Raw genomic sequence first — 11,161 nt, forward strand, 5'->3', positions numbered from 1 at the left:
CCTCGGTTACAGACCAGCTTTCTGGGTTCCTCAGCAGTCCCTGTGACCAGGGCATCAGGTGGATGATCTGGAGAGCAGAATTCAGGCAGAACAGGACTGTTATTTTTGACCTCAGAAATAAAATTAAGAGAGTTTCTCCTTTGGCTTGTCCCAAAGCGATCTGCAGAGCTCAGTTAAAATCCTTGGCCGTGGGGCTGAGGTGCCCGTGGCCAAAGCCATGTCTGGTTCCAACTGCAGGGGAAAAGCCAGGCTGTAGGACGGAGGAGCAAGAAGGTCTGTGACACAGAGCCATGCAGGAAAGGTCAGGCTGCGGGCAGAGATCGCTGCTGCCTGTTGAGACAAGCATGAGCAATGACTTGAAGATACAAGAGGAAAACTACCTGATGTGAAAAGGTACAAAATCCTGAAGGAAATCTGCTGCTGGAGGACATCAGTTTGGTATGGCTGAGGACCTGCTGTAGGGAGCAGCAGGGTGGATTGATTCCTGTGGGGGCTCTTTGGGTGTCTGCTGCGGGAGCGCTGAGCGTGCCCATGCTCAGCATCTCAAGTTTTGTTGGCTTTTGTCTGTGTTAACTCCAAAACAACAAGTTTATGCTTTCAGATTGAGTATATTCTGCATGCAGGGTCTGCGTGAGGTAAAAAGTACCTGAACAGAGTGACCCGCCCCTGCTCACTGGGCATTCAAGACGCTGCCTGTCCAAATGTGCTGCTTACCCTGGGGCTGGTTTTGCCTCTAACAGGCAAAGAAATGACAGGGAAGGAAAAGTTCATTAATGGCTGGATGAACAATAAATGCTTAACACTCACATCTTGCCAAATTTTGGGCAGGGCTCTGAAACCAAGTAGCACGCCAGCTCCTCCTGGCAGGACAGGGAAGCATCCAGGCTGGGCTCAAACATGCCCTGCATAAAAATGAGAGGTTTGGGGTTCTCCAGAATAGGCTACTGTTCCTACTGAGCCTTGTAAAACTGTTTTTTCAGTTTATGCAAAGTTGGTTTTAGTTGTGAGTGGTAAAAAAATCTAATGTAGGACAGCATGAAAACAGGAAAGGCCATAAAGTAACAGCAACACAGTGTCAAGGGATGAGATCCCTGAAGCTGTGCGGCTTCTGTCAAGTAGGTAAGTATAGAAAACAACAGTGACTGCTCCAGGAAACACAAATATGCCACAGTGTGCCATTAGTGATTACCAGTCATGCAGATTAAATAGTTTTGATTTTGAAGAGTCACGCAGAGCAAATACAACACCTCTGGAAGGGACAAAACTTTATTTATTTCTTAGCTTCTCTCTGAAGCAACGGGAACCCTTCATTAGAGGGAACGTGTTGTCCCTGCATCCTGCAGCTTGTTAGTATGAGCCACAGGCTGTAATGGGGCCAGTGGAGGGAATGTATACAACATGGGTGCCCAGTGGGGATGCAACAGTATTGGGAATTTTTTTAACAACTATCTCTCCCATGGACAGATCTGCACTTCCTCCTGAGCCAAACAGCTTTGTAGCTTCTTTTGGCGATGTCTTCAGGAGTGGACAGGTGAGACCAGAAACAGTTCTTGGGAAGTGTGCAAACTCCTCAAATTCTTGCAGAAAAGCAGAGAATGAGGTATACAAAAAGCTGGAATCTTGTTCAAAGCAATATGTGTAAATGGCACAATGAGCTCACTCAACAAATTCATGTGAGGAGCCCACAATCAGTTTTGAAATACTCCAAAGCATGAGATTAATGTGAAATCTCTAAATTCTTTTGTTTGTTGTAGCACTTCTGCCCACATTTTCCTTGTCGGCAGCCAGTCAGCAGGCAGGAGGGAGGGGCAAAGTCTATTTAAAAGGTTTTGCAAGGGGCTGCAGCCTCCCCTTGCCTGTGGTGGCGGGGAGGGGACCACGCATGGCCACCTACCTGGAGCTGCCCACCTGCACGAAGATGCCCATCCTGGAACTGGGGACCTGGCAGATACCTCCTGGAGCTGTGGAGTCACCATCCATGGAGGTGTTTAAAAAGCATTTAGACAAGGTTCTTAGGGACATAGTTTAGTGCTAGAGTTAGGGTATGGTTGGACTCAATGACCCTGAGGGTCTCTTCCAACTGAAATGATTCTATGATTCTATGACCTCTCCCCATCACCACACAGGTGACACCAGAAAATTGCTGAGACTAGCAGTAGACTAGCGAATCTCCTCCTCAGGTCAGGAAAATGCAGCAGATCCTCTGTGCAGTGTTTCTTGCCTCTTGAAATATTTCGGGTATTGCAGGTATTTACATCTGTCCTTCAGGAAATCTTTAAAGTGCAGGTAGGAGTTTTTTCTTAGCTATGGAAAAGAAGTTACCTACTACAGAAGTAAAAACTTCTGCCTAACTTTGTTGTTGTTGTTGTTTGTTTTTTGGTTTTTTGCTTTCGGCACTAGTTATTAATATCCCAGCATGTTGTGTCAGTGTCATCGTTGATGAGTGTGTGTAGATATAGGAACTTAAGTGGCAATTGGTAGATATGGAAGTGGGAATATATATAAACTCCTTAAAGACTGAAAATAACTCATTTGTATGGCAGCAGATGAGTACATAGCACTTCACAGGAAAGTAGTTTGGGTATGTCTTTACACAGACTTCTAATAAAAAAGACAATTTTAGGATATACTGAATTATAAATGTACAAGGAGTCCGGAAATGAGCTGAAAATTTTAAGAGAGCAAGCTTCTTAAGAAAGAAAAAAACCACAGTGAATTGTCCCTTGGATTTGAGGTCGGAAATGAAATACATTGAATTGCAAGCTGCTGAGTTCATGAAACACTGTCCCACTAGCATAACAAGTATAATAAATTATTCTTGCTATATTTTTTGGTCAGCTCCTGCTAATCGTTTCATAGCATGCACAAATGGGGCTGAGTTTATTTAACCCTTTCAGTCTTGATTGGTCTGATGACAAAAGATGCTGAGAAGCCTAAAGTGACTAAGTAGGCTTTAAAAAATCAAAGTGTGCCTTGTGTGGGGCCTCTCAGGGCACTGGGGCTGCCATGGGTGAGCTCTCTGAAGGACCCTGTTAGGACACCAACAGGAACCGTTCTGGACTGAACAGAAGGAAAATTTTGGACACGTGCTCCCTGCCACCACAAAAATCTCTTGTGTTAATGCGATGAAAACATGGCCCAAACCCACTGTGATTCCTGAATCAAAGCTGTTCAATATCAAGGTTCCTACAGCAGCTGCAACCCTCTGTGTCTTGATGCAGTAATGAGGATTCTGCTTTACCCAGTCACTCTGACTTGAAGTCCTGTCCAGTGAGCACCATGTAAAATGAAGTAATGGATTTTTTTTCCCATAAAACATCTCATGTTACAGAGTTTTGTGTAATCACAGGGTGTGCTGTCACCTTTGCTCTCCATTGACTTCTTCACTTAAAAGCAATGCAGATCAGTCCCTGCTGTGGGTTTTCTTTTTCCCCAAGGGAGTGCTTGCCCCACACGTCAGCTTTTTTCTATAGCCTGTGTTCCCATGCCACCCTGAGAGCTGCAGTATTGACACATAGGGAGGGGTGAGATGGGGAAAGGGGCTGCAAAAAGGAAAACTTGAAAAAAAAATCTAAACTGGCTATTTGGTTGTGTGTAGCCTTGTGGAAAAAAACGCTGCAGTTTCTTTATAAAAATATTTCTATTTTTTATTTAAGTGAACCAACCAAGCACCCTTTGATTGGAAATGCTCAGAGAAGTGAAATAATAATAATTTTTAAAAAAAGATGATGGGTGGGGATATAATAAATTTAAATGTAGGATGTGTTGGTGGTTTTGAATCATGTTTCTGTTTGAAGTGCCATTTGCCAGAATTGGTATCCAGTCATCAAACAACACTTCAGTGTCTCCAAGCCAAGCTTCTGAAATGATTTACTTTGCTATGAAATACGAGGTTGTGTATTTTACCCAGGAGGTGGCACTGTCTGTAGCGTTTTGCTGTCCTCTCACCTCCCTTCTGTGTCAACAAGAGCCGGCTTGTTTGTGTGCAGGGTCAGCGAGCTTTCCAGGGGTGATTCATTCCCGCATGTCGCCAGTATCTCATACTAAAATCGCTTTTAATTTCTGGGCAAATGAGAACTTACCTTCGGATAGCCTGGTGTCCACATGTGTATGTTCAATCCTTAGAAAAGGGCAGACCAGCTCAGGCAACTCATCAGTGACTCCCGTGGCTGTTCCCAAAGGGCTCATTTTATTCTAGAAAACTGAAGAAAAGCAAGATACTTGCCGGAATACCTCATTATTTGGGGGTTTGAAGTCTCCAGATTTGGAGGATAGCAAACTTATTTTTCTGCTATTTATGGAATTACTGACTTTTCTTCTTGTTTCATTCTGTCCAAGGAACAGCGAGAGATGCAGTGAAGTTTGCCATCGATGCTGGGTACCACCACTTCGTACCTGCCTGTACCGGAACGAGAGTGAGGTTGGGGATGCACTATGAAAAAAAATTGAGGGGGTTTGTGAGGTGAAAAGACCTCTTTATTGTCAGTAAGGTATGTCCTCGGATAACCTGTCTCACATGAGGTCAGCTCTCAGGAGGAGAGACAAGGTCCCAACCTGCAAAGTGTTGGGGGATGAAGCTCGTCTGGGAATTAACTCCTCTTGGACAGGGCAGAGCCTTTTGGGGATGGAGGGAAGGAAGAGGTCAACTCTTGAAAAAAAAATGGCTTGATTTGAGAGGGATTTTTTTGTAGTCCATGTCCATTGTCAGCCATGGAGACAGGAACTGAGGCCGTGCTCTCAGTTGCCTCTGAGATAGGAAGTAGGGCTATTGTATTCATGGTCACTCCTGCTGTGCTGCCGGCCTCAGCCTGTTAGCTCCCCTAGGTTATGTTTTGTTTTGTTTTTTCCCTCAACAACAATGGTAGGAAAAATAAAGTAACTTCTATCTGCTGGAAGCTGGCGGGTTGATTTTCACCAGTTCTGCTTTTTGTCTTTGTAGTTGTTGTGTGAACCGTTGGAATTTCAGAGTAATCGATTCTCATTTCACTTCATTGACAGCACTGCAAATAAAATAAGGTGCACAAAAGTGGCATTTCCTCAAGACCAGAAGATGTGCCATAGCGTGAGCTGCCTCTGCACCTGCGCTGTGTGTTTCCCTGCCAGGGATGCTCTGTGGTCGTGAGGCTGGGAGAGCAGCTCCCAGGCTTTGGGCTGCCCCCACAGCTGAGGCCCACGTCCCACAAGAGATTGCTGGTGAAGTTAGCATGCCGGAAAACACTTGCTGCCCTCCAGCTGGATTATTTGGATCCCTACCTGATGCACTGTCCCATGGGATTCAAGGCACTGAGACTTTGGCTCCTGGGAGCCACCTGTCAGAGCTCTGCCGCTTTTTCCTTTGGGTCTAGACAAGCCCTTGGTCCTCTCTAATCAGGAGTGTTGTTAAAACTCATTAGGACATAATGAGAAACCTCTGCAGGGAGTGCCCTGGAGGAAAGGTAATAGCAACTTCAAATTAAAACGATTTCTACTTTGGAAGAGGTGTATCTTCTGCTCTAAAAGCTGGTAGTAGATTATTTTATCTTGTTTCTTGTTTGCTAGTGTGGAAGAAAATAGGTGTGTGTGTGTGTCCTGGTTTTGTTAAAAAACAAGTTTCTCTTTTAGTGAATTTTGCCTGTCAGCTAAAGCCTTCATATTAGCTGCATTTTCCTGGAGAACCAGACACATGTTTTGGTAAACCTAGCAATGGAATGCAAAGTTATTGATAAGCATGGATGGACATCTTGCGAGAGGGGCAATGAGAAACCGGTGGCCAAGAAACTGACCAACTGTGTATAACATTCCATTCACATGAATACTTCATATAAAAGTGGGAGATCACGAGGATTTCGTGCCCTTTTTTCCTTTTCCCTTTTTCCCTGCTGCTTATGGCTGACATTAGGAGAGGATCTTGCTGGTCATCCCCACGAACTGAGGCCTAGTGAGAGACTGAATCCAGCTCTGGTTGGCTGCAGAGTCCAATCCAGGATTTTGGGTGCTGGTTCTGCAGTTGCTGAGACTTTCAAGATTGGTTTTGTATATTTTGTATTATTTTCTCTATTCTTATTAGTAGCATTAGTAAAACATCTTTAATTTTTCCAACTCTCTTCTCTCTGTCCTTCTTTACCTCCCGATCGCCTGTCCTGAGTGGGAAGGGGGGAGAGGGAGGGGCAAAAGGGGGAAGTGGGGGGGGAGAGGAGGTTAACAATACATCTGCCAGGATTTGATTGTCACCCCGCAATCTTAACCCTTGACAGTGTGGGAATACAGCACTGATTATACTATACTGCCACTGCTAAATGCTACATCTCCCTTAGGAAATTAAGCGGTGTTGATGATCAGTTATCCTGCGCTAGCTCTCTCAGAACAGCTCCTTGTTGAGCTGCTTTGTTCCAATTGACAAGCTTTTTATTATGGGATAATTATTTTGTTAGCTGAGGAATTATCTTAAAAAAACCCTTTTATTTTGGAGTTGAAGGTCCAGTAGGGGAAAAATATTTTAAAATAGTTGTTCTACTGAAACCATAATAGTGTAATATTTGTTAATCTTGAATAATGCTGTTAATTACCTGTATGATGACACATGACATGACAGCCCATGTCTTTGATCAGCGTCCCACCATTCAATGTGCTGTACTAACTAACGCCACACAGGAAGAGGATCCCAGCCAAGATGATTTTTACCACTGAAGTCTTTGCACAGCCATTTTTCCCATATATACACACCTTAATTCAATAGCAGGTCTGATTCTGTAGTGTTTCTAGGCTACGGAAGAGCTGGTGGATGCAGGAATGGTGAAGAACATTGGAGTCTCCAACTTCAACCACAAATAGATAGATCGGCTCTTGAGCAAATCAGACTTAAGACATAAACCTGCAAATAATCAGGTAAATTGTTCTCAAACTCATCAGTACTGACATCACACCCATCTGAGGTGCTGCACTTGATGGAACATCTCTGGCAGTGAAATAACTTTTATGTCAAGGTTGAACTTTTTGATACCTGTGTGAGAATACACCAGTATTTGTCTAAACCATAAAGTAATGAAACACGTGGGATGCAGCACTGAGCTCGCGCAGGCTCAGAGTTGAACTCTGCAGTGGAGAACATGGTGGGGATTGCCCTTCTCCTTTCTGACAACCCCAGTATTTGTCCCAGGAGCTACACAAAAAGAGGCTGCATGGATAGGACCAAAGCCTGGCTACACTGCTGGGGTGCATGGGTAGGACTGGATGACAGGAGAGGTGGGTGCTTCAGCTGGATGTACACAAACAGACCCAGGGGCCTATTCATATGGGGACTGTAAGAGGTCATGAAAAATGAGGCAGGCAGCTGGAAAGCGAAACTAATGTACAAAGATTGGGCCTTGCTGGAGGCAGGGCTGGGAAGAAGGGGAAATGATCTGAAATACTGGCTGACTGTCTTAAAAACCTCATAGCTGCAGAAAGAACCACCTTCTCAAAGCTGGTGTGAGGCTTGGTAGGTCACCATTGTGATGCTAAACCTTGCAGTAACTTCTGCTTCTGAAGAAACCTAATATTTTTGTTCACAGATTGAGAGCCACCTCAGGAAGAGCTGATTAAGTTTTGCCAATGCCAAGGGATCTCTGCGCCTGCATGTTGTTCCCTTGGAGTGTCCAGCTGGCCATGCTAAGAATCCTTCATGAGACTTCTCTCTTAGGTGTAGATTGGAGCCAATCCAGCAAACTAGTTTTAGGATGGAAACAAATCCTCATGGAGTAAAACTGATGTAATTGTAAAGATATTTACTTATTTGTTAAAAATGACACACACACAGAAACCTCTCTCATACTTATTGTGATATTCAATCTACCAATTCATACCCATGCTGTTACTGGAGTTTCATATTTAGGAGAAAAAGGATCAATTGTTTGGAGAAAGTAGTGAAGATAATTCCTAAATGAGCTTCCATGATCTTACTAAATATGTAAGAGAACTTCTAAACTAAAAAAATCAATCAATCAAACACACACATAAAAGACACAAAAAAAGCAAAGCAGTGTACGCTCACAAAAACCAGCAGCTTTGCAGTCCTGCTGAGATGATAAATGGATTAGGTTTTTAAATGAATGACTTGAAGAAATTTTGCTTTTACTCCAGTCTTCCTGGTTTTCTCTGACCTGGGACAGGCCGTCTACCAGAGCAGCTGTGCTTGTGAAGGACATGACAGCTGCCCATTCTCAAGATGAAATTTTTGGTATGTGGACCAAAGAAATTCCTGGCCTGATCCCAGGCTGGACTGAAATGTATTATGGTGAACTGTTCTACTAGTAACTACAGGCCTCTTCTCATGTGCCAACCTGTGATAAAAGGAAAAGAATGAAGGCTGGGGCTGGGGCAATGAGAAGATGGTGAATTGAAGTGTGCAAGATGATGCTTTTAAAATTTAAATAATATTCTTACACTACAGTGCTTGAGGGAGAAGACAGTGGGCCATTTAACTGCAGAAATCTGCTTTTTATCTTCACAGGTCCAAGCCTGAGGATATTTCCTTTTTTGATGATCACTCAATTAAAGAAATTGCATTCAAGTACAACAAAACCCCAGCTCAGGTTAACACTGGTCATAGTATTTTCCTTAGTGACATGAATTTTCCCTACTTGTGCTAAAGTAACTATTTACAGAGGTATTATGGAAAGCTGAGTTCCAGCTGTGTCTCATACACATTGTAATGCCCTAACACTAGTTTTAATGACAGACAGATTACCAATGCCTTTGGGCTTTAATTGGCATGCTGGCCACTTCTACACACTGCATCCCTGACCAATCCTGAGCTCTTGGCCAATGCACCTCCATGCTGTTATCTCTGCTTGAGACAGATCATAATTAAATTAGTTCATGTAATAATTAGGAAGGGTTTGCTATAGTGCTTTTCCTATGTGAGCCACCTCTGATTATCAGTAGAGTTGTTCCATGTAACCATATAGGCATGTATGGTTTTTGGCTTGTAGAAGACAGGCAGAACTTCTCAGCTGTCATTCCCTGCCTGTTCCCGCAGGTGCTTATCTGGCTCCAGTTGCAAATAAATGAGACAGTAATTCCCAAATCTGTTGCTCCACACCATACTGAGGAAAATTTTAAGATATGACTAAATCTTACAAAATTCTCAATAGTGTTAAATGTTTACACAGAAAGATCCACTCTGCCAGTGGAGCAAAGTATCACCTTCATACTTAGAACCAGGAAAAAACCTTTTGTGTGTTAGATACCACGTAGGTTATTTATGAACGCAAAAAAGTTACTTTAAAAGTAAGGAGCTGAGTTTCTTTCATTAGAACACATCAAGTAGGAGACAGTAACTTTTCCACCTTGTGATATCAATAAAATGCAATTAGACCCCCCCAACACTGTAAGTTTACGATGTTTTTTCATTGTTCACCACAAACACTCATCCATTGCACACCTCCTAGTGCTTCAACAAACACAACTCTTCTCTACATCTGCTTTTGGTATTCTTTCTGCAAATTACGTAAATCTTGTGTTTTTGCAAACTGAAGTAACCCAGCTGTTTGGCACCTTTATTCAGGTGTTTGATTTTGAATTAGCTAAAGAGGAGATGGGAAACCTTCCTTGCTTTCAAGAAACGGTATTGCATCTGTGCATTAAGCAAGTATATCCTTAGCAAGCCTGGATTATCATTTGGTATCCTCTTAACAGGCAGCATTTGATAGCCCCACTTAAAAAGATAGGGAACCTTAGCCCATGCCTGGTCACATCCATTTCTGCTGTAATTAAACACCAGGGTTTATTAGAGCACTGCTTGTCTTGTACAAGTTGGTAGCTCTAAGATTTTTGCAGGTATGTTGTGTGTTACCTTGTAAAGGATGCACACCAAGCTGCTGTCTGAAAATCAAAATCAGCTGGAAACTCCAAAATAGGCTTTTTTTTTCCTTCTGTTCTCTTTGGCTACTCTATGTAAGAGACAAACTGTAAATAAACTCCATTTTAAGAATGACAGGTGTAAGGCTTTTTTGAAGTGAAAAACTGCGCCTACGTATTTATACCAAAGTTACCAAGGCAGTGTCTAGATAATAAAATAATTAGATACAGACTTACCAGGATCTGCAACTTACTCTGTTTTCCCAGGCTACCCACTTACCTAGCTGCATACTGAGGACTTAGGAGTTCCCAAGAGAGCGGTTTAACATCACAGGGAAGTTTGGTAAGCAAAAGATACATTATCTTTTAAGAACAAGGTCACTGGTACATGTGAAGGTTACAGAGCATTAATTTCCCTGCCCTGTGTAAACCAAGCAGGCTCACGTTAGTGTCATTACTGTAGTTCAGTTTTAGTTCTGCAGAGCTTTTGTCAGGGAGAAAAAGCTTTTTCTTCTTAATCTGAAGACTCTATCCTTAAAGAGTTTTAATCATGTTCTCTTCTTCTATATGCAAAAATCACAAGGACTATCCTTTTTGTTGGAAGCCTGTCATAGGCATCATCTTCAGATACTCCAGGGACCAGGACTGCATATCATTTTTTCAAGCAAGTTTAATACTCCATGTATTAGATCACAACACAAGTGGAGTATGTATTACAAGATGGTAGAAAGTAGCTCACAGGTCTTCTGAAGCGTAATCTTTGAGTGTACCTCTCTTGTTATCGGCCTGAATCTTTGCGATTTGTGAAAAGCAGTCTTTGTCATCAATACAAATCCTGACAAATTTTAGAGAAATTTAGATGCTCTCAGGGGTTGTATTTTTGGACAAAATGTCAAAACATGTACTATCTTTTAGTTGTTAATTCAAGACAACCCATTTAACATCAGAAGACTTTCAAGAGATGATAATATGCTGCTTGAGATTCCTAGCTCAGCAATTTCAATGTAACAGACTGAAAGCTCTTTAGAGGACACTGATGAATTATGTTCAGGAGCCACTTTCTTAATGAGGTTTGCTATTTATGAGCTGTTAAAAACTAACAAACTGGTAGGAGATTTGTATGTTTGGTTTATCGTATCTCTAAGAGTATATAAATACTGCCTTTATCAGCAGTTAAGACTGTGAATCTCCCCCAGCATATCCAGATGAGACAGAGAGTAATTATTTTGTTTGGCAACTGTCTTATTTAACAAGTAGAAAAGTTGGGCAGCTTCATAGAAGCCAACAGTTGATTTTCACTCTCCTGTTCTGCTCCCTAGATACCGTCTGCTTGTGTTTTGGTTCA

General features: G+C 42.5%; 1 pseudogene; it reads left to right on the forward strand.

Moving 5' to 3' along the window:
* The first annotated feature begins 1,882 nt into the window (after positions 1–1,882).
* Positions 1,883–9,665, forward strand: LOC136101401 (aldo-keto reductase family 1 member B1-like; annotated as a pseudogene).
* Positions 9,666–11,161: the final 1,496 nt, after the last annotated feature.

Source organism: Patagioenas fasciata, chromosome 1 (genome assembly GCF_037038585.1).
Source record: "Patagioenas fasciata isolate bPatFas1 chromosome 1, bPatFas1.hap1, whole genome shotgun sequence".
In the NCBI taxonomy this organism is placed as follows: Eukaryota; Metazoa; Chordata; class Aves; order Columbiformes; family Columbidae; genus Patagioenas; species Patagioenas fasciata.